Consider the following 24452-nt stretch of genomic DNA (forward strand, 5'->3'; position numbering starts at 1 on the left):
AATAAACATGGGTTAAAGTTTTATTTTATTAATGTGATATGAAGAAACCAAGCAGGTATTATAACTGGACCAGCAGAAAAGTCAAAAGAACAAACATTTTTATAGAGTCAAAAAATGTTGAAATGAATTGCAAATGGAAACAAAACTATTTTCTCTCTAGTGGTGTGGGGGAATCAATTAAATTTCTATCAGATAGGCCTGATTTTTTTTATTACAATTCTACCCTCCTTTGATCAAAAACTATCTCAAAGGAAGATTACCTTCATCACAAAATTGATTTGTCTCAGATTTGACCTGATTATTTACATAGATGCAGCAAGTGTATTAATTTGCTGGGTAGTCTTCTGAAGTTTGCTTTGATCGAAATTTTCATGAGGAATATCAGAATGGACTTTTACAAGACTATTATTATTTGCAGTCCTGAGGCAGGGAGCAAGCCAGATTCTACCTGTAATACCAATACATTTAAGTGAATTCTTCTTTTCTTAAGGTCTTTAAAATATCCTAGGTTTCTAGTCTGCCAGAATGTTATCATTCTTACATATCTCTAAGTCTAAGAATGCTGGAAGCCAGGTTGCAGGCCAGTTTTCCCAAGAGGGTTTTTTAAGCTTTGGCTTTACAAAGTCAACTACAGTCTTTTAAAAATATCTGATTACATCTGATAAACGAGAATAATTCTCAAATATAACATCCTCAGTGAGTCTGTAGTTGTATAACCAATAATTTCAATTATGCCCTAATAAAGGGGGAACCGATTCTTATTGAACCTATGCCAATAACTACATTGATATGATAATAAGAATATTCAGTAGAGCTTCTGAATTGTGAAGGGATCAGATAAGGAGAATAAAATCATTTACAAACGTTTCATTCAGTTTACAAAAGTAGAGTCTACTAAATTGTTACGAGTTATAGATATAGTTTAAAAAGAAATGTAAGACTTTTTATGAAACCAGAAAATAAAACATTAAAATATCAAGAATATTCTTTAAAAACAAATCACACTATTTCATTGTCTTATATAATGAATTCTTATTCTACAGGATCTTGTGCTAGCAGAAGCCTGTACCCAAAAGTACTTGGCATAATCCTTTTCTTGATGAAGCAGACAGGCCTGTAGTTGATTGCAAATACCTCCAGAGAAGCATCAGAGTAAAACAAACAAAAAAGTCAAATCTATAAAACAAAACAAAACAAATATGAACAACCAACAGAGTCATACATATAGAGAACAAACCAGTGGTTGTCAGAGGGGAGAGGGGGAGGGACAGGTGAAATAGGTGAAGGGGATTAAGAGGTGGTACAAACTTCCAGTTACAAAATAAATAAGTCACAAGGATACAAAGTTTAGCATAGGAAATATACTCAATAATATTGTAATAGTTTTTTATAGTGACAAACTGTAACTACACTTATTGTGGTTAACATTTTTTATTGTATGTAATTATCAAATCACCATATGCTATACCTGAAACTAATGTAATATATCAACTATACTTCAATCTAAAAAAAAAAAATCTATACATGACAAAATACTTAAAATGATTGGGGGTATTTATTGCAGATAACTTTCAAAAGGGAAAGATCTGAACTGATTTCATTAGAAGAATAATGCAACTAACAAGAAAATTGTGTTATTTTTTTGATAGGCAAAAGAAAATAGTAAAGTCTGTCCAAAAATATTTTAGACAAAATAGTTATAAACATAGTAGTTAAGTTAACCTTATTCTCAAAAAAGACAGTGAACATTATATGTAATATTTTGAAATAGATTAACATAATTTTTACGTAGAAAGGAATCGTAAAACATATAATAATCCTGACATAATATACAATGAATATTCCAAGCATACAGTAAGAATATATAAAGAACATATTCATATCAAGTAAAGTGATTTGGTGTGGGGTACATTCTAAACATCTCTATATTAATAAATTTCCACAGGTAAGTGGTATGAATCTCCATTTGAAAACCAATGGCCTAGAAGATCCTAGATTCTAATTAAAAAATCAAAGCCATGACATACTATGCACAGCAAGGGCTTTGACAAATCTCTTGAACAACCCACACTGTATACAATTTCTGAAGTATTTATACTAATCACATTTTACCCACACAAATTTAAGTTAGAGAAGGTTGAGCATCTTTTCTGATTTGAAAACTTTCCCCATACAACTCATCAATAGTAACATATCAAATAAACCTAATTACTTCTATAACCTCTCTTTTTATGAAAATCATATCTGTGTTCTTTTTCAGGAAGCCTTAAAAATAACTCAGAGGTTATATTTTTCTATATTGTATTTTACATCTAGGAATTGATTTTACGAAGGCAAAATCAGTGGAGAAAGAGATCCTTCTTTCTTCTTATAAGGCCATGGTTCTATTAGATTAGGGCCCCACCCTTACTTAACCTTGTCTCCTAAAGGCCCCATCTCTAGGCTCATTGGGGGTCAGGGCATCAACATATGAATTTAGAGACTATACAGTTCAGCCCATAGCACATCCACACAGAGAAAACCCTTATAATTTCAATTCTAAAATTTCAGCCATGGGTCAAGTTAACACAGAAGCATATAACTTACCTGTTTACATCAAAAAGCTATTCTCCTGGGTGCCTGGGTGGCTCAGATCATGATATCAGTGTCCTGGAATCAAGCCCTGCATCAGGCTCTCAGCTCAGCAGGAAGCCTGCTTTCCCCTCTTCCTCTGCCTGCCTCTCTGCCTACTTGTGATTTTTCTCTCTGTCAAATAAATAAATAAAATCTTTTATTAAAAAGCTATTCTCGGGGCGCCTGGGTGGCTCAGTGGTTAAGCCGCTGCCTTCGGCTCAGGTCATGATCTCAGGGTCCTGGGATCGAGTCCCGCGTCGGGCTCTCTGCTCAGCGGGGAGCCTGCTTCCTCCTCTCTATCTCTCTCTGCCTGCCTCTCTGCCTACTTGTGATTTCTCTCTGTCAAATAAATAAATAAAAAATCTTAAAAAAAAAAAAAAAGAAATTAAAAAAAAAAAAAAAAAAAAAAAAAAAGCTATTCTCCTCCTACCCACTTAAGCCCCCATGTTGCATCACCACTTCCTCATATCAGGGAGATCATATGATAGTTGTCTTTCTCTGCTTGACTTATTTCGCTAAGCATGATACGCTCTAGTTCCATCTATGTTGTCGCAAATGGCAAGATTTCATTTCTTTTGATGGCTGCATAGTATTCCATTGTGTATATATAACACATCTTCTTTATCCATTCATCTGTTGATGGACATCTAGGTTCTTTCCATAGTTTGGCTATTGTGGTCATTGCTGCTATAAACATTCGGGTGCATGTGCCCCTTTGGATCACTACATTTGTATCTTTAGGGTAAATACCCAATAGTGCAATTGCTGGGTCATAGGGCAGTTCTATTTTCAACATAAGTGACTCTTAATCTCACAAAACAAACTGAGGGTTGCTGGGGGGAGGGGGTTTGGGAGAAGAGGGTGGGATTATGGACATTGGGGAGGGTATATGCTTTGGTGAGTGCTGTGAAGTGTGTAAACCTGGTAATTCACAGACCTGTACCCCTGGGGATAAAAATATATGTTTATAAAAAATAAAAAATTAAAAAATAAATAAATTTTAAAAAAAGCTATTCTCCTCTCAGTAGGTAGAAATACTTAACAGACATGAGTTTAAAATTGACAGGCACACAATCAGAAAATATTAATAAACCAGAATTCCTCTTGTCTCTCGTCTAACATGCACAAGCTCTCTTGGTTCCTACTGGGCCAATTGATTCAACTATTAATCAATTTACAAGGATCACCAAATGATCAAACCATAAAACCAAATCCCCAATCAAAAAGGCAAAGAAATTATACTATCTGTTGTCTTTTGCCCTAACAAAGAATATATTTCTATGAACAGTCTATTTACAAAGATCACCAAATGGTCAAATCATAAAACCATATTCTCAGTGAAGAATAATTTATTGGCTGTAAACAAACCTAAAACAAGTTTAGTAGAGAGGGAAAATAAAATTAGAAAAACACAGTCAACATAGTTTTACTGCCACTTTGGATTCACCTATGGGAACCAAGAGAAGACATGCCAGGAGTAAAACTTAAAAGATACTTTTAAGAAAAAGGTAAAAATTATGACTCTTATATTGCTATAAAATGAACATGTGCTAAAGATTTTTACTCTTACAAAATGAGGGAGCCAAGCAGATGTTATAATCTGTTTAAAGGAAAAGACAAAAGTGCCTAAATATATATAGGATAAAGTATATTACAATTCTGGGCTTCAAGTGATATTACAAAGCCATAGTAATCAAAACAGTATGGTACTGGCACAAAAATAGACACAATGATCAGTACACTAGAATAGCAAACACAACAATGAACCCACAACTATATGGTCAATTAATCTTTGACAAAGCAGGAAAGAATACCCAATGGGGGGAAAAAAAAAACAGTGTCTTCAACAAATGTTGTTGGGAAAACTGATCAGCTACATGCAAAGGAATGAAACTGGACCACTTTCTTACACTATACACAAAAATAAATGGAAAATGGATTAAAGACCTAAATGTGAAACCTGAAACCATAAAAATTCCAGAAAGAGCACAATCAGTGACTTCTGTGGCATGCCATAGCCCCATCTTTCTAGATATGTCTCCTGAGACAAGGGAAACAAAAGCCAAAACCAACTATTGGGTCTTCATTAAAAACAAACAAACAAGAAAACCGTCTGCACAGTGAAGGAAACAATCAAGAAAATTAAAAGACAATGTACAGAATGGGAGAAGATATTTGCAAATGACATAATAAAGTGTTAGTATCGAAAATATATAAAGCACTTAAAAAACTCAACACCCAAAAAACTAATAATCCAATTTTAAAAGGGGTAGAAGACACAAAGAGACATTTTTTTTTCCCAAAGAAGACATTCAGATGGCCAGTAGACATGTGAAAAGATACTCAACATCACTCATCATCAAAGAAATGCAAATCAAAACCACAATGCACTCTCTTCACACATTCCAGAATGGCCAAAATCAATAACACAAGAAACACAGGTGTAGGCAAGGCTATGGAGAAAAAGGAACATCTGTGCACTGTTGGTGGAAATGGAAACTGGTGCAGCCACTTTGGGAAACAATATGGAGGTTCTTCAAAAAGTTAAAAGTAGAACTATGCTAGAATCCAGCAATAGCACTACTGTGTATTTACCCAAGTAATACAAAAATACTAATTCAAAGAGACACATGCACCCTGATGTTTATAGCAGCATTATCCACAATAGCCCAATTATGGAAACAGTGCAAGTGTCCATCCACTGATGAAAGGATACAGAAGAGGTGGTAATCATACAGAATGGAATATTATTCAGACAAAAAAGAATGAAATCTTGCCATTTGCAATGACATGAACAGATATAGAGTATTATACTAAGTGAAATAAGTAAGAGAAAGACAAACACCATGTGATTTCACTCCTATGTCGAATTTAAGAAACAAAACAGATGATCAACAGGAAGAAAGAGAGAGAGGCAAACCAAGAAACATACTCAACTATAGAGAACAACCTGATGATTACCAGAGAGGAGGTGGGTTGGAGAATGTGTTAACTAGGTGATTGGGGTTAAGTAATGTAATTGTTGTAAGGAGCACTGTTGAATCATTGTATTGCATATCTGAAACAAGCATTATATTGTATATTAACTCATGAATTTTAAGTAAAAATCTAAAAAAAAACAAAATTTTGCCATGTGTTAACTGAAATGTAAATAAAAACTAAATAAATTAAATGTTTAAAACAAACAAGCAAAAAATTAAATAAATAAAATAGTATTTATATGAATTATGAATGGAGACAAAATTGTTTTTCCTATGAGGGTGAAGGGAAGGAAATCAATTATACCTCTTCCAGGAAGATAGGATTTATAATTTGCAAACAGTTACAAATAACTCAAAGAAAAATGAACAGGGGGGCACCTGGATGACTCTTTAGGTTAAGTGCCTGACTCTTGATTTTGGCTCAGGTGGACCTCCACCTCAGGCTCTGCGCTGGGTATGGAACCTGTTTAAGATTCTCTCTCTCTTGGGGCGCCTGGGTGGCTCAGTGGGTTAAGCCGCTGCCTTCGGCTCAGGTCATGATCTCAGGGTCCTGGGGTCGAGTCCCGCGTCGGGCTCTCTGCTCAGCAGGGAGCCTGCTTCCCCTCTCTCTCTCTGTCTGCCTCTCCGTCTACTTGTGATTTCTCTCTATCAAATAAATAAAATCTTTAAAAAAAAAAAAAATAAGAAGATTCTCTCTCTCCCTCTTCCTCTACGCCTCCTTTATGCTGGCTTGCTTTCCATCTCAACAACAAAAGAAAAAAAGGAAGAAAGGAAGAAAAGAAGAAAGGAAGGAAGAAAGAGAAAGAAAGAAAGGAAGGAAGGAAGGAAGAAAGAAAAGAAAAGAAAGGAGGAAGGAAAGAAAGGAAACAGGCTAGAATAAGACAGGTCACAACTTTTCCACTGAAATGTAGATTTCCACTGAAAAACAATACTCTTTTCACATATAGAAGTAACTGAGAACAGTTTTGTTTTAGAATACATCCTATAACTAGTTTTTTTGGAAATACTGCAAATTACATTCTTGATTTAGTATTGTTCCAGGTAATCTTCAACTGAGTTCATACACTCGCACAGACTTTGGAGGAAACATCACCACCACCACTACCACCACCACTATCATCATAATTATTATTAGTACTTACATAACACTAACTCTGTTCCATACATCTTCTAAGCACTTTACATGCATTAATTGATTTATTCTCCACAAATTCATAAAATAGGCACTAATATTGTCCCCATTTTATAGGTGAAGAAACTAAAACACACAGAATTGAAATAATGTCTATGCACAACTAGCAAGTTCTAGTAGTTAGGCCAATGTGGTATGAGCTTATTATTTGGAGAATCTCATCTAAGTCTTACTAAGTTGTCTCATATGATCTAAAAAATGCAAAAATTTAAAAAAACAATCAAACTGGACATTACTGAAAACCAAAAGATATTTCATTCTTCCATTGGCTCATTGAATAATTATTAAGTACTGCTATATCCTAGGTGCTGTGCTAAGTGCTACACAAGTGCAAAATGATGGTGTTCAGGACATGCTAGCCCCAAATACGGCATCTTGGCATATTGAATATTTTAAATTGAAGAGTTTTGAGAAAATAGCAGAAGCAGGAAAATCACTCTGACCTCTTCCTACATACCCTTCACTACTGAAACGGGTCACAAAACCTTCATGTGGGAGGTTCCCTCCCTTTTCTTTGAAGGAGCAACCTTATTTCTGGAAACAAAAGGACTCCTAGAAGAATCCAAACAGGCCTTACTAAATCTTTCCTACTTTAGTACACTTACTTCATACTCATTAACCTATTATTTTTCTAAACAACTGCCCATTCTTCATCAAATCTAGCATAAAATACTCAGCTCTGACTGATTTTCTGGGTTTTCACTTTCTTATGAAATATACAATGTCACTTAAATAAATCTGTGTGTGTTTCTTCTGTTCTCTGTCAGTTTAATTTTCAGATCCAGCCAGGAACTCTAAAATGGTCAAGGAAAAACTTTTTCATCCCCTACCATATATAAGTGAAGGAACATCCGTAGCTTCAAGTTGCTAGTCTAGGGAGGGAAGCAGATATGTATTTAGACAATTATAAATCAATATGCACTAGCAAGAGCTTGACGTTTGCTGATGCAGGAACACACATTTCAAAAAAAATGTATATAAATGTTGAAGGAAAGAAAAGTTTGAAGATACTGGCAAAGTTAAAATTGGGGAGAGCTTTGAATACCATGCAAAGTGACTTTGGCTACCCTGATGGTTAAAAAAAAAAAATACAAAGTTTGAAGTACAAATTGCATTTTAGAAAGATCACTCCAACAGTAGTTTGGGAAGCAATTAGGTAATAAGTCTGCATCCAGACAGAATGATGTATCCACTGTCTGAAAAAAAGAACTCTCAAAACTTAGTGGACCATTTGCTCAAGATACTGTGTATCAGCAATTCAGGCTGCACTGAGCTCAGCTGTTCTGCAGGTCCCTCCTGGGCCTCATATGCATGTCTGATCATTTGTGCTAGCTGTTTCCTGGGCCTTTCTATCCCTGTGTTTTTTAATCTTCAAGAAGGATAGCCCATACTTTTTTTCATAGAATGGTGGGTAGAATAATGCCTCCTTGAGGGCATCCATTTCCTAATCCCCATAACATGTGAATATATTACCTTATGTGGCAAAAGAGATATTGCAAATATGATTAAGTTAAGGATCTCAAGATGGAAAATCATTTTTGAGATAGTATCCTGAATTACCCATGTGTGCCCAATCTAATCACAAGGGTTTTTATAAGAGTGAGTCAAGAAGATCAGAGTCAGAGAATGAGATGTAATGACAGAGCAGAGATGAGACAGTTAGGGAAAAAATTGAATACCCTACACTGCTAGATTTGAAGATGGATAAAGGCATCATATGCCAAGGAATGCAGGTGGTCTATAGGAGCTGGAAAACATAAGGAAACAGATTCTTCCTCCAAGCCTTTAAAAGAACCAGTCAGATGGGCTGACAACTTGATTTTAATTCAGTGAATCTGATTTTGAACTTCTGACTTCCAAAACTATGTGATAAATCTTGTGTTATTTTAAGCCACTGAATTTGCAGGAATTTGTTACCACAGCAATAGGAAACTGGTATACATGGCAACATTAGAGCAGCAAGAGGTTAAATAAAAGCAAAAGCTATGAAGCTTCCTGAGTCCTTGCTCAGAAGTTGCACAATGTCATTTTTTAAATTTATTTTTTATTTTCAGCATAACAGTATTCATTATTTTTGCACCACACCCAGTGCCCCATGCAATCCATGCCCTCTATAATACCCACCACCTGGTACCCTGACCTCCCACCCCCGCCCCTTCAAACCCCTCAGATTGTTTTTCAGAGTCCATAGTCTGTCTCTCATGGTTCACCTCTCCTTCCAATTTCCCCCAACTCCCTTCTCCTCTCTATCTCCCCATGTCCTCCATGCTATTTGTTATGCTCCACAAATAAGTGAAACCATATGATAATTGACTCTCTGTGCTTGACTTATTTCACTCAGCATAATCTCTTTGTCATTTTTGCCACATTCTGTTGGTCAAAGCAAGCCACAAAGACAGCCCAAATTCAGGGGCGAGGAAATAGAATTTCTCTCTTGATGGGATGAACGATAAAGAATTTGTTGCCTTTTAAAAATCAACACAAGGGGGCGCCTGGGTGGCTCAGTGGGTTAAGCCGCTGCCTTCGGCTCGGGTCATGATCTCAGGGTCCTGGGATCGAGTCCCATATCGGGCTCTCTGCTCAGCAGGGAGCCTGCTTCCCTCTCTCTCTGCCTGCCTCTCCATCTACTTGTGATTTCTGTCAAATAAATAAATAAAATCTTTAAAAAAAAAATCAACACAAGTATAGGAGGCAGTTAGAGTAATCCATGTAAGAAGATTTAAGGTGCTATAAATTGAATGAAAAGAAAGGAGGAGGTTCAAAATATATTTAGTAGATAAAACAATCTTAATTGAATGTGTAGTGAGGGAGATAAATGTATTTAATTCTCACATGAAGTTAAGTAAACATCATTTACCTTTAGCACAGGAAGAAACATTTGTACCTACCTTAAACCCAGAGGGATTAAATGATTTGTCTGATGTACCTTAGCTTAAACTAGAACACAAGACTCCTGAACCTCTGATATTTTCTCCTGGCTGGACTATGTTGTTTACGTACTGCCATATCCTGCCTTTACCTCATCCCTTCCTGAGGTCCCAAATTAATGCAAGTATTTCCTCACTTCTTTTTTATCTGGAATGGGTGCCCATGTTTAGGCACCCATTTGAGATTTCATATAACTTGAGATTTCATATAACTGTTATAGCAGTTCTATGAAACATATTCCAAGCTACATAATGGGAAACTCAATAAAGAAGTTTGTAACAAAAATGCAGATCCAAATAAAGCCATCTTTTAGTGATCATACCAAAAGGACAGTAGGTATAAAATGCTGAGCTGACTAAGGTTAATCTGAGGAGTTGAGCTTTACAAAGGAAGAAGGGTCCTTTAATGGCTTCTTTCTCTAGAAAAGAGATTGTTTTCCTTCTCTTTCTCTTTCTCCTTAGGAATCATTAGTGAATGAAGGAAGCAACAAGCATCCAAAATTGAAGAAGGTGAATCTTATTTCTTAAGAGCTATTACATCATGTAGCTTGTTTCCTTAGCAACTATATACATATCTCCCTACATAGTATCATGAAAACTGCAAAGACAAATACAGTAAATGGTGTTCTTAAAATTAACAACAACAAAAATGCTTCTGAGTACTCTAACTTTGAATTTCCATGTAAACAGCTACATTTTAGCTTTTGGTCTCAATCCCAGTAGACAGTTACTCTAATATTATGTTCTGAATCAATAGATAAGTGAGGTAGTGAAGAAACAAATTTATCATATTTTCAGGAAAAACATTCAGACACAAAGTAAGTTTTCACATTGAAAATCTCTGTGCTACCAAATACAGAATGTCAAATAGTATATATCCATATTCCTTCCATGAGGCTTACAGCTAAATGGCATTAACCTGGGGAAAAATCTAAACAAAATAATTTTTCAATAAATGTTAGATGACATTATTAGTTACTATATTAGAAGTTAATACCAAAAAATCTAAAAAGAGAAATGTAGGTATCTCCTTGATATGTATTATCTTTGTATAAAAACATGAATTCCAAAACCTACCCATGTATGGGATGAATGGACAGTCCTAAGCTGCTCACCTCCCAGGTCAAAATTGGGTTTTGACCACACCTGGGTGGCTCAGTTGGTTGAACAGCCGACTCTTGATTTTGACTCAGGTCATGATCTCAGAGCTCTGTGTTGGGCTCTACGCTCAACATAGAGTCTAGTTAGGATTTTCTCTCTCTTTCTGACACTCTCCATGGAGCTCATTCTCTCTAGACATATACACACATGACACTTGAAGACTGGATCAATATTACATTTTATGAGCATGTGTGTATATGATGTTTTGAGTTGTGTACAAATGTGAGGACTAAAATGTCAGTTTATTTCAAAGCATTAGTGAATTAGTAGATGTTTTGTCATTAAATATTTTTCTAAAAATTCATGCTAAAAAATGAAAGTTATAACTCAGGGAATTTTTGACATTGTTGCACTAGGTTCTGGAGGCCCTTTTTTACAATATCACTGCATGAACAATATAGTTATACAAGCCAACAGTTTTTCCCTTCTTCTTCCTGAGACTGAGATCAGAGCATTAGGATGTAATTCCTACAAGGGATGTTCAAGGGAAAAGAGTACATACAGCATGAATGACTCTTAAACAGCCAAGTATGGTTTTTCCAGTAAATTGTTACTTTCTACAAATGTCACTAGGGTACATTTTTGGTGATGCAAAGTGGTTTATTTTCTTATTCTAAAACTATATTCACTTTTATACTGTTGTGCCCAAATTCCGAGACCCCCCAAAGACGACCACCAGAGTCCAGAGTCAAAGCCAAACAGCAAGGGTCGTTTATTACGAGTTCTATCCCGGACCTCCATGCACTCGTTGCCAGTGACGCTAAGAGGTCCTGAGCTCAGGATCACAGCACTTTTTATACACTATTTTTGGGGAGGCAGGGACTTCGCATACATCATAGTATCTCGTAACAAATCACCACATACCGCGGGAAAATCATAAATCAACGCTATAATATGACTGGCACACTACAGAGCAGGAAAAGGCTGGGAACAGATTATTGGTTAGGTCAAAGGGCTGTCATTCTTCAAACTGCTTGGTTGGCACCACTAGGGTATGTGTCACCTCAGGATTGGCCGGGGTCTCCCTGTCAAGCTGCGGGGTGCCAGATGGTTATTATCTCCCGTACCCAAAGCTGGGTGTGGGGTCCAGGAGCAGTCACTTTGTCACGTCCAATTCTGGGTGGGGGTTTCTCTGGTGCCAGATGGCTGTTATCTCTCTGCTCAGAGCCGGGTGGGGGTCCGGGAGCAGCCACTTTGCTAGGGTCGATTCTGGGCGGGGGTTGTGTGGTTACAGAGTGCCTATAGAAAGTTTGCTGGTAATTTTCCATCTCCTCATGGGTTAGCAAGCGAAGGTACAGAAGCAGAAATAGTGGTTATGGTTATAATTTAGGCATCTCAATACCTAATTCTATATTTGTAATTTTGTATTGTTTTTCTAAAGACACCCACTTGAACTGTGGAAGCATTAGGCCCACAAAACCTAGATTGGTCCCCTGTATATGCATTGTTAATTAATCTTCAGAATACTCCTAGATATGTATTTTTTTACACATCAAAGAGATACACTTTAGTCATTCAGACTTTCAGCAAATACTTATATAGGACCTACTGTACATCAGTTATTATTCTAGGCTCTGAAAACATCAGTGAACCTTGCATACAAAAATTCTTGCCTTCAGAGATCATGCATTCTAGTGAAGTAAAAATACATTATGTAGACAAATTGTTGCTTATCCTGTGTCATAGATTTAAAAATGAATAAATAATATTACGCCTGACCACAAATGTTTTCCCTTTGGTACATTTCCCTTTCTTTGAATAGTTTAACCTACGATGCCATGGCTCTTGCTTCATCTTCCACATCCTCTGTGGGATGAGGTTTAAAATCAATTCTCTTCTAGTCTTGGACAAACCTCTACTCTTTCTCAAGGGTCATAATATAAAGTGAGATACATTTCTTAGAGAGGCTTAGTTATTTTTAACATGGCTTTATTTTTTCTCTTTTGGATAAAACACACCCTGCACATAAACTCTTGGGGTTTTTTATCCTTTTCTCTAGGTCACTGCTTAAGATTGATTTTTTTTTTTTGAGTTACACGATCATAAGCAGCTCATGTTGTTGCAAAGAGAACAAATTATTGGCCATCAACCTTTAATTTCTAGGTAAGAGAAAATAGGAGATTACTCCTTTTAATTATCTTCCAGCATCTACTGAATTTCTCTCAGTAGTATCTTTATCTCCATATAGTCTGTGTTGTTTCTTTTGGTTTTGGTTTGCCGAAAGAGTTTTTCTCTCTCTGGCTATTTCTCCTACTTTTCACTCATTATGGAAATGGTTGGTGTTAATAAGAGAAGATAAATTTTCCTAAGGCTATAGAGTACAGTAAAAACAGCAATATAAATTGAAGTGAGCTAAATTGTTCAGTAAGGGTTACCTTTTCTACACTGCTTTTGGCTCCATCAGTGTATTCAGGGAAAAGTGATTTCTGAGAGTCAGTTTCCTGGACAAATCTGGCAGGGAGCCAAATCTGAGGCAAAAGTGGGCTATTTTTACATTGAATTACTGAGGTAATTGAGTCATAACCACATTATTCTCCATGTTTAGACAGAACTTTACACATCATTTGATTTTCTTCAGACATGTACATTGTGAAAAGAATTTCCCTAAGTGACTTACCTACTCTCCTGGACTCAAATCCTATAATTTGATTTCCCTCATTACAGTATAAAATATAACTGCCTACCATTCTCCTAAGTACTAGAGATTGAAGTTCTTGAAAATTGCTTAAATCTCAGTGGGACTTTATGGTGACATTTTGCTGGTGTTCTTTGGTAACAAAACGTTTTAGGTTTGGAAATCAAAGCCCATTTCTATGGTTTTGTTTTTTATTTTAAACACACTGATAAGAAAGAAAGTATGTCAGAAAGATCAGACTTACTACTTCAGTATTCATTTGCTTTATTACCAGTCTAGAACTTGTTTATCAGAATCTATTTAATAGTATTAAGCATTTCATCCTTTGTTATAGAGAAAAATGAAAAAGATATCCTTGTGATCATGTTGATCCAATTTGAAGATTGAAAGGTTTTTGAATTTTTTTAATACTAATAGCCTGAAAAAAATTGAAATCTTTACTATTCCATTGTCTTTTTCAGTACAGCCTGTCCTCAAGTGCTCCTCAGTGATGCACCATGTTCATCATCCACATCTGCCTTCCCCCTCCTCTGAACCACATTAATATTTCCTCTTGGACCACATATCCTGTCTGCCTTTGGGATTTACTCTCAGGTGCCCCAGTGAGGATCTACCTTAAACGTGAATTAAAATTGGATGATGAGAATAACTTTATCTCTTACCCCTGTTTTTCTCCCAGGAGTTTTTGGATTTTGATAAGGGACACCTGAAAGTAAAATGCATTAACCTGAGGAAGGAATGATAGATGGAATTGCAGGCACTATGTAGGCCAATTAAGTTTGCAGGAGGGATGAAGGGTATGGAGAAGCAGGAGAAGAGTGGGAACCCTTAAATTATAAAACATATAGTGGTCCGTTATGTACAAGTATGTGCCTAGACCTTGAAACAACTTACAGGATTCTAATCTACTCATTTAGACATTTGACATCTGTTTAAGAAATTAATTTTCGCAATAAAAACTGCTGTTCTTAAAACAGTTGGGCACAGAGAGTATTTCTTCTTTACTATAAATGTAGTATAGTATATATACTGAATTTCTGCAATTCCTCTAGCCAACACCTTAGTTAAAAAGGTCTATGTCATTCTAGTCTAGTTAGATCTGTATCAAGCTGATCACTTCAGTGCAGCTGTGGGTTTATGTTCCAAGTCATGGAAGGCTCTTTACCTGCCTGCCTGCCAGGTAGAGCAACTGTTATTTTTTAACTCTCCCTTATACTCAATAATGACTGTTCATTCCATTATCTATCCATTTGAACATTTTAAGAGCATCCTCGTAGATTTCAAATGAAAAACTATATCCTTAATTTTTGCATGATACTGTGTTTGTATTGTGGTGTTTGTTATTGATAGGTATGTGCTTTTTGTTTTGTTTTGCTGTGTTTTCTTAGTTTCAGAATTTTGTTCTTAGATTGCAAGAGTGACCTCTAGTGTGAAACATCTGTATAGTTATAATCTCAAGCTCCAGAGCCTCTTAGCCAGCCCTAACTTCCATAGGTATTTGTTTTATACAAAATATAGCCAGCCAGACCCCACAAATATGGTAGGTTATTATCCAAGAATGAAAGCCCGGTTTTGTCAGGTTTTTTCTTACTAGTTGTCATGTATTTTATTCCCAAACTTTGGCTACCAAAAGATACTTGCACCCTGGGGATTATAAAATGGCAAGGACAACACTTCCAAAATGCCCTTGCAAGGAACTGGAAGTAAATTATGACATTCTTTATGAGCTGGATGGATTTGACTGCAGAAAATTGTTTTGCAGGTCTTTTGTTGCCCCTGGCAATCCCATTGTGAATAATTGGCTGGTGCACTCACCTGTTCTCTTTCTTCTCCAGAGGAAGTGTTTTCCTTACCACCACACTAGGTAGATACAAGGCATAAAGAACACACTGTACTCTTCACAGGAAAAATTAAAGTAGACTTAAGCATATGCCCTGCCTTCACACAAGGTCAGCCAGAAAATTTGTAGTACGGTCAATGGCATTTCTTTTTCCCTACACAAGGTTACATGGAAGCTTTACCTGCCTTTCAAGGGCTAGCTCCCCTTGCAGTAAAAATAACAATCCTTCACACTGGCATAATGCTTTAAAACTTACAAAACATTCTCATGCGTATAATTTTACTTCCTCCCTTCGCTTTCTTTAGGAATTAGACATTATTTATCCTATTTCAATGATGAAAAATATGAGGACTGGTAAGCTTAAATTGCATGTTTAAGGTTAAACACCTTGATGGAGTTTTAAGTCTTTGGACTCCAAGCTTAATGTAATTTTTCTCATAGCTGCTTCATAGTCTAACAGTCAGACTTTCCCAAAATAATGTATATATTTTTAAGTAGCCTACATATTAATTTCTATGAGGCTTGAGAAGAGAAAAAGATGATCTGGTTGTAAGGACTGAGGAAAATTTTTATGGAGAAAGTCGCATATAATTTGGTTTTTAACAAATAAGGAGAATATGGAAAGATGAGTAAAGCCATTCCAAATTAGGCAAAATCAAGGCAATGGAAAAGTATGGAACATGTACAAGAAATAAAAAGTAGTCTAATTTTTTTTTTTTAAGTATCAGAGGCAGTGGAAAATAAGATTAGAAAAGAAAATTGAGATGAGGAGATGAAAGTTCCCTAATTCCAGAAAAGCGTTTCTCAACCTCAGTACTATTGACATTCAGAACCACATAGTTCTCTGTTGTTGTGGCGGTGTGCTGGGGGGGGGGGGCGCTGTTCAGTGCTTTGCAAGATGTTTAGCAACATGACTAGTCTCTATCCACTAGATACCAATAAGTCTCCCTCCACCAGTTGTGACAACCAAAAATATCTCCAGATATTGCCAAATATCCTTTTGTAAGGCAAAATAACCCCTTATTGAGAATCATCTAAATTGGTAGATTATGAAAGCTATTTCAGATTTTAAAGAATAGTGTCGTGAATGAATCTATGCTTAGGGGATATGAACATGGTAAAAATCTATAAGACATATTGTAAGGAGTAAGGCATTGAAGGCAAAAACAGACAAACAAACAAACAAACAAAACCTGTTTGGAGGGTATGACAATGGTCTCAATGTAAGGACCAGAGGTAGCTACTATATTGGAAAAACGTTAAACTTAGAGGCAGGGTACTTGGATTGCATTGCAAGTTCTACCAACAGTTAGTATGTGTTCTTAGACCAGTAATTTAAAACTTTGTGCGCTCCATTTCTACAGTGTGAGAGGGTGAGGCATTAATGATCTCAAAGTTCTCTTCTAATTCTGTATATTGTGAATCTGTTAAAGACAGATATGCAAATGTTTTTGCTAAATAACTGCATCTACTCTTTTCTGTACGTCCTTCAGAAGACTCTTGGTGAGTATCAGAGGTGTGTCTGCTTTTCTGTGTAAAAATAAACAGCATAGTCTTACTTCTCAGACTAAGTTGGGTGAAAAAGCAATTCAAAAATAGTGAAGAATTTGAATTATAAGATACATTTTAAAAACATGTAGATGCATTACTTACAAGTACATGAAGTACTTAAAACGTAAATGTTGAAGCATTGCCTAAGTGAGGTATTTTTGGAAGCTAGTTTAGCTAATTAATTTAGCATTTACTGAACGCATACTAAGTGCAAGACACTGTGCAAAGCTTCACAGGGGTTACAAAGAAGTTAGTTATGGAGCCTACCACAAAGCCTATAGCATAGTAAGAGAGATCAACAGTATATACAACTGTAATAGAACAGAATGTAGTACACGCCAGAGAAATCATTTGTGTAAGTCTCATACACTTCAATAGGCTAATTTTCAGGTTGTTTAGTGTAGAATACAGGTTAATTTCAGGTTTAAAAAATCAAATCAAGTTTTGAAAATACATATCTTTTTCATTGAGTTGTTAAAAATGGTTGAGTAAGAAAAAATATATAGCAAAAAATTTTTCATCAACTCAAGATGTCTGAATAATATATATGTTATTATATTGTTTCAAATGCCTTATTTTCCTTCCTCTTACCTTCCTTTAATAGTAATTTTTCCACACCTAGGCTGACCTCAGTTGCCAGTAGAACCTTAACAAGTAGACAAGAATGGCTGGCAAAGAACAACTTGTTTATGTGTAAATAATTGTTTTAAATAAATTAACATCTTTTTCCTTTTTAAAGCTTTTGGCATAATAAATACCATTCTTAAATCTTATCTATGCTATTTTTTTCCTGGCTTTAACAGTCTTTGTTCTAAATTATCAGCATTTTTAATGTTAAAGTTTATTATATGCTATATAATTAAGTGCAAATTTTGAAGAACACATTTCCTATTGAGCTGTTTTCTATTATTTTCTTTCTTGCCCTCCCTTCAGGCCATCAGCAGACCTATGTATATAGCAGGTATATTACTTCTGTTAATAGGTCCTACTTGAGATAATTTTTGAGGTACATATACACTCATGTGCATACCTATACAGTGTAAAAGGAATATAGCAGAGACAGATGTAAATAATTCAGGGGAAAATGCCATGTCATTCATAGATAGATAGGTATTAAGCACAGTAAATAATAATATCTACACAAGTGTATATGTGGGTGAGATTAAGTGTGTATATGTATGTCTAGGCCAAAGATAAAAAACACAGATAACTGGCAACTATTCTGGAATTAGTTTTGTCATTTGAATGGCTTATTTTTCTTCCTTTTACCTACCAAGTTACTGTATTGCTTTTTCTTTCCTTATGCATGGAATTAACAGCCAAGTCAGTCACTCCTTTAGCAATCTTCTGGAGAAAAATACTGTGAAGAGAAGTTCAAACTAATACACAATATGTGGTCTTATACTATTTATGGATTTCAATAAACTCTGTTATCCTTGTCCCCTCTTTGTAAATAGCCATGGGTAATTATGTTCAGATAATTTTGACCTTGCAAAGACATCTGGAATGATACATACATATCTTGTAAAAGGTAGGAAAAGAGGAGATAAACAGAAGAAAATTTGAAATGTAAAGTAGAAAAAGAGAAAACAAGAATGTTCTAAGGAAAAAGTCATGGAGACAAAGAAGCTGCTAACTATAAAATGCTATTCTAGCATGGATCTACCTCCTGTCTATAAGTATGTTCAAGGTAACATTACAAAGGAAAACACAAAAAAGAAATTATTCACAGAACTTTGGAGAGCTAAGACTAACCATTTTTTAGTTTAAAACGGAAGGTGTAAGGCAAATATTAGGAACAAGGAAATAAGAAGAAGTATAATTGGAAATAGACTACTAAAGGAAGGCCTAGACATTGTGGTTGGTTCAGATAATTAAAAAGTGATAGCAGTGAAAACTAAACTGTGCTCTAGAGCAATATCACTTAAAACAGAAAAAAAAAAAACCCATAAATGAAACAGATTTAATTAAAACAAGCAAACCTTCATTTCCTGTACCCATCTATCCTTAAATTAGGGGTATTCTAGTTAAAAAAATAAATTCAAACCTTTTGGGTGCCTAATGCATTCTAGCTACTAAAGAGGATAGGCAAAAATGATCCATTTCTTTATCCTCAGGGAGCTCAATGTATGATCTTCTCAAGAAAATCACATGCAGAAAACGGATTTTTTTTTTTTATTGTGTGGTTCTGATAAAAAACAAAATACAGAGATAACAGGAGTATTGGGTCTTTTCATTACCAACTGTACTCCTAGTTGCAGAGGCTTTTTGATATTATAAATTTGAGTATTTCTTCCAAAATGTGTATCCCTGTTTCTTCTGTTTACAAACTGCCTTCCTAGCCCATTTCTAGCTAGTAAATTGAACATCTTTCCTCATCAAAACTTACTTGCCTCTGTGCAAATAGGCTGCCTCTTCCATTGTACAGTCATGAACGTTAGTATGGCAGAAGGCCAGTGCGCATACATAAGATATACCTCACAATGGACAGTTTCCTACCCAAATGTATTGGGAAAGATGCATTCCTTTATTTTCTGAATTGAATAGTTAAGGAAAATCATTTTTAAGTGTTTCCTTAACTTGAGAGCTGCAAGGGAAAGAGGTTGTGTACAATCAGGCCTTGACTACAGGGAATAGGTGAAAAAGGGTATAGGGAATGGGCCAAGGTAGAAGGATATTGAGAGGTCCCACCCAGTTAGCTCTAGTCAAATACAGAGGAGGGGGTAACAGAAAAACAAAAACTGGCTTTGAGATCCTTTTCCAACAAGATCACTCCCAGCCTACTGTTTGCACAATACTCACACTGTGAGAAATATGGGGAAGCATAAGATACAGCGCTGGCCCCAGAAGCTTGTGAATAGTTCAGAAGATAGAGCAGGAAAAAGTGATATGAAACTACAAATCTAAGAAACACCATAAAATTATCTTTGATAAATAGTTCTTAGTGACACTGTGAAATCTTTGAATACAGAGACTGATCATGTATTATTTAACTTTATATCTCCTCAGTACCTAAGAAAAGAACTTGCCCATAATAAACACTTGTTAAATGCTTGTAGAGATGAAGGTGCATACTTGTGGAAGAGACCATAAAAACTTAAAATATATAAAAAATTAAAATACATGTATGTCATTATTTCCATAAGCCTACTTACAGAATAACTTGGAGGCTACAGTGTGTGACAGTATTAGGAGAATAAGGGACATTAATTTTTTTTTGTGCACTACTGAATTTTATAAGCATTTATTATTTTTATACTGAAAAAAATCACAGCTTTCTAGAGTCTTTATAAAGGAAAGGACAGGGAAAAAGTCATGCAAGATAAGAGCTACATCCAAAGGGCAGGAGGAGTGGGGATGATTGAGGAGACAGGAGAGTTCCCTGGAGAATGGGGAAAGAATTTTACAGGAGATAGAGAAAAGACTGTGAGCATCTGCTTTGAAAACTTCACATGAACATGTGAATAGAGAATAATTTTTAAAAGCTCTGCTGTATTAAGCAATTATTATGTTAGCCTGCTCTTTGAGGTGTGTAAGTTAGCAAGGCTGACTGATTAGGAGCAGTGCAGAAGACCAACAAGGAAGGGGAGAGCAACGATGGACAGAGAATTTCTCCCTAGCAGGGTGGTTGGCTTAGTGTTGAAGGAGGAATAAAGTAATAACCAGATCTGTAAATTATATATAGTCCAAGGAATGGGGATAAAAAGTGGAGGATGTACAAGATCCCCAAATCTCACTTCTTCAAGTTTCAGAATTTGATTCAGGCTATTTCTGGTATAAGACTCAGAACTTGGCTTCTGACTTTCTCTGTGAGCAATGATAGGTCTCCGTATCTTTTAATCATCATGCCTTTCAACAAAGGCATATAGAGAAGGTATTTTTCCTGTGTTATTATATTGCTAACTATAAAAATTTGCTTCAAAATCCTTTTTCTGTTGTTCATGCATCCTTCTGTTTTTAAAGTATAGAAAATGTATTTGAACTTATTAAGTAAACAGAATATAACTGTTCCGCTCTTCTTCTTTTGATCCATTGAACTCACTCTCTTTCTTCTTCTGGAATTTATGGATATGGGGAAAGAAGAATTCAAGATACAATAGAAAAAAAAACAACAACAAGAAGTGATGGTGACCATCTTTGATTGCTATTGCATGAATACAGCACTCTGGTTAATTTGCACAGGCATATAACCATTGCTGACACTGCCTTGATGGAGCTGTTCAAAAGCAACATGGATCATGTCTGTTCCTCTTTTTTTTTTTTTAAGACAGAGAGTGTACAAGAGTTGGGGGGAGAGGCAGGAGAAAAGGTGAGAGAAAATCTTAAGGAGGCTCCACATCCAGTGCAGAGCCCAACACGGGGCTCAGTCTCACAACACTGAGATCATGACTTGAGCCAAAATGAAAAGTTAGACACTTAACCAACTGAACCACCCAGGTACCCCAGTGTCTGTTCCTCTTTTGTTTTCTTTACTCCCTTCTTTTTTAAGAGGGTTGGGAAAAGAAAGGAAAAATGCGAACTCCAAGGCATTCATTTATTATTTGTGCCCTATTTTATTTCAGAATGAATTTGTGATGGCTTACAAAAGTATATTTAATGCCACAAAAGAAAGATAGTTTAAAAAGAAGAAAACTTGGGGATGCCTGGGTGTCTCAGTCGGTTAAGCATCTGACTCTTAATTTCATCTCAGGTCATGATCTCGGTGTCATGGGATCAAGTCCCACATTGGGCTCTTCACTCAACATCGAGTCTGTTAGAGATTGTCTCTTTCCTTCTCCCTTCGCACTTCCCCCTGCTCACATAATCAATATGCTGATAAATAAATAAATAAATAAACAAATAAGATCTTTTTTAAAGTAAAATAAAAACAAGAAAAATTAGAAAATTTGATCTAAGCTTTTGAGAATTAAGAAAGTACTATTGAGCACACTATGTACCTTGCTAGTTTCTCTAAGGAAATGAAAGTAAAATATAGGATGGTTTCCACCTTTAAAGACTATACATTTAATTGGGAAGATGAGATAAATATCTGTGAAAAGGCAATATAGAAGAGTGGTTAGGATCTTTGGCTGTGGAGTCAAACTGGTTTTACATTTCTGCCACTTAGGATGTTTGTGACTTTGGGCAAGAGGTTTAACTGCTTACCTCCATTAACTCATTTATAAAGTGAGAATAATAGTGAGAATAATTAATAAAAGTGAGAATAATAATACCTTATTCATTGGGTTTCTGTGAGTGAGGACTAACTTAGAACATACTAAAAACTTAGCTTGTTTTTGTTATAATTATTATATGAAGTACAGCATGACTAAATGTTTAACTCTCTATGAACACATGCAAATAGGTTTTAGAGAAAAGAAAGAAGTCAGTTTACACATAGTGTAATCAGGGTCAGCTTTGTGGTGTAGGTGACATCTGAGTTAGACTTTGAAATGTGAGGATTTAAGTGGGCAAAGGAGGCAGTTAAAAACATGTCAATCAAGTAAGCAGCCAAATATAGTAAATGAATGGCAAGACCAGGGTGCTTTGCAGTAAAAAAATAAATAAATAAATAATAATAATCATACTAAAGAGCCCTTATGGGACTTCAAACAATCAATAATGTGACACGAATCTGATCAGTAATCTGTAGATAGCCTTGGATTGCATTTTCTCTATGAGGCATTAAACTTGATGTTTCCATTTTCTGAAAGATTAAAGGATCCTTGTGGGACTATTTTAAACATCAATTCTGGAGTCACAGCCTACAAACAGCCAACAAGACTTATCAAAGTGAATGGTACCTACGTTAAAACCATAGCCACATTTTATTTTTATTTTATTTTCAAAATATTTTTAAAGCTTTCCACAGCCACATTTTGAACCACACTATTGTGCTCAGAAAACACCCTAGTATTTTTGTCAGTCACTATATAATACCTGGATCAATCTTCAGATACACTGTAAGAATTGTCATGTTTGTATCGATGCATTTCTTCTTCCAAACTGGTATAGTAGGATTTGACTAGTAACTAATTCTTTGTACCAGAAGTTGGGATCTTCTCATAAGGGATTCACAAGTACTTTTGATGATGCAGACGGAGAGAATGTGAAAAAGATTTCTGTTTCCAATCAGATGTTCTGAAATGAAAAAGATGACCTTGTTCAGAGGAAGTAATGGTTATCCTTGTTCTATTTTTACTACTCTCTTGCCTGGCTGCTAAAATAGACCTAACTTTATAAACCTTAACACCTTATTTTGTATAGTTTGAAATCAAGTAAATAACTTTTGAAAGAAATGAAATTAAAAACTTTTAAGGATGAATCTCATATGGATTTGAATCATTTTTCCAATTGGTATGATTACAAGGTTGAATACTCTACATAGGTAGATTTCTAGGTCAATAAGGGAATTTTTTTAAAAAATGAAGTCATCAGATTCTGGACACTAGTCCTTTATCTGATATGTCATTTAGCAAACTCAACACCCAAAGAACAAATAATCCAATCAAGAAATGGGCAGAGGACATGAACAGACATTTCTGCAAAGAAGACATCCAGATGGCCAACAGACACATGCAAAAGTGCTCCATATCACTCGGCATCAGGGAAATACAAATCAAAACCACAATGAGATATCACCTCACACCAGTCAGAATGGCTAAAATCAACAAGTCAGGAAATGACAGATGCTGGCGAGGATGCAGAGAAAGGGGAACCCTCCTACACTGTTGGTGGGAATGCAAGCTGGTGCAGCCACTCTGGAAAACAGCATGGAGGTTCCTCAAAATGTTGAAAATAGAACTGCCCTATGACCCAGCAATTGCACTACTGGGTATTTACCCTGAAGATACAAACGTAGTGATCCAAAGGGGCACGTGCACCTGAATGTTTATAGCAGCAATGTCCACAATAGCCAAACTATGGAAAGAACCTAGATGTCCATCAACAGATGAATGGATGAAGAAGATGTGGTATATATACACAATGGAATACTATGCAGCCATCAAAAGAAATGAAATCTTGCCATTTGCGACAACATGGATGGAACTAGAGCATATGCTTAGCGAAATAAGTCAAGCAGAGAAAGACAACTATCATATGATCTCCCTGATATGAGGAAGTGGTGATGCAACATGGAGGCTTAAGTGGGTAGGAGAAGAATAAATGAAACAAGATGGGATTGGGAGGGAGACAAACCATAAGTGACTCTTAATCTCACAAAACAAACTGAGGGTTGGTGGGGGGAGGGGATTTGGGAGAAGGGGGTGGGATTATGGACATTGGGGAGGGTATGTGCTTTGGTGAGTGCTGTGAAGTGTTTAAACCTGGTGATTCACAGACCTGTACCCCTGGGGATAAAAATATATGTTTATAAAAAATAAAAAATTAATTAAAAAAATGAAGTCATCAAATCTTAAAACTTTTATACAATTTATCTGTTTTTTTCTTCTACATACCAAGTGTTATGCAGGCAATCATGTGCATTTAATTTTCAAGAATTAATTAAATCCACTTTGAGGGGCGTTCTCTGAACCTCCTGAATTTTGATGCTCGTTCCCTTTGCCATATT

At 35.8% G+C, this 24452-nt stretch overlaps 1 protein-coding gene across 1 annotated transcript in view; it reads left to right on the forward strand.

The window, feature by feature from the left end:
* IL1RAPL2 (interleukin 1 receptor accessory protein like 2) overlaps positions 1–24452 on the forward strand; it is a 650308-nt gene that overhangs the window by 550377 nt on the left and 75479 nt on the right. The gene's annotated exons all lie outside the window — the stretch shown is intronic.

This window comes from Mustela lutreola, chromosome X, assembly GCF_030435805.1.
Source record: "Mustela lutreola isolate mMusLut2 chromosome X, mMusLut2.pri, whole genome shotgun sequence".
Lineage (NCBI taxonomy): Eukaryota > Metazoa > Chordata > Mammalia > Carnivora > Mustelidae > Mustela > Mustela lutreola.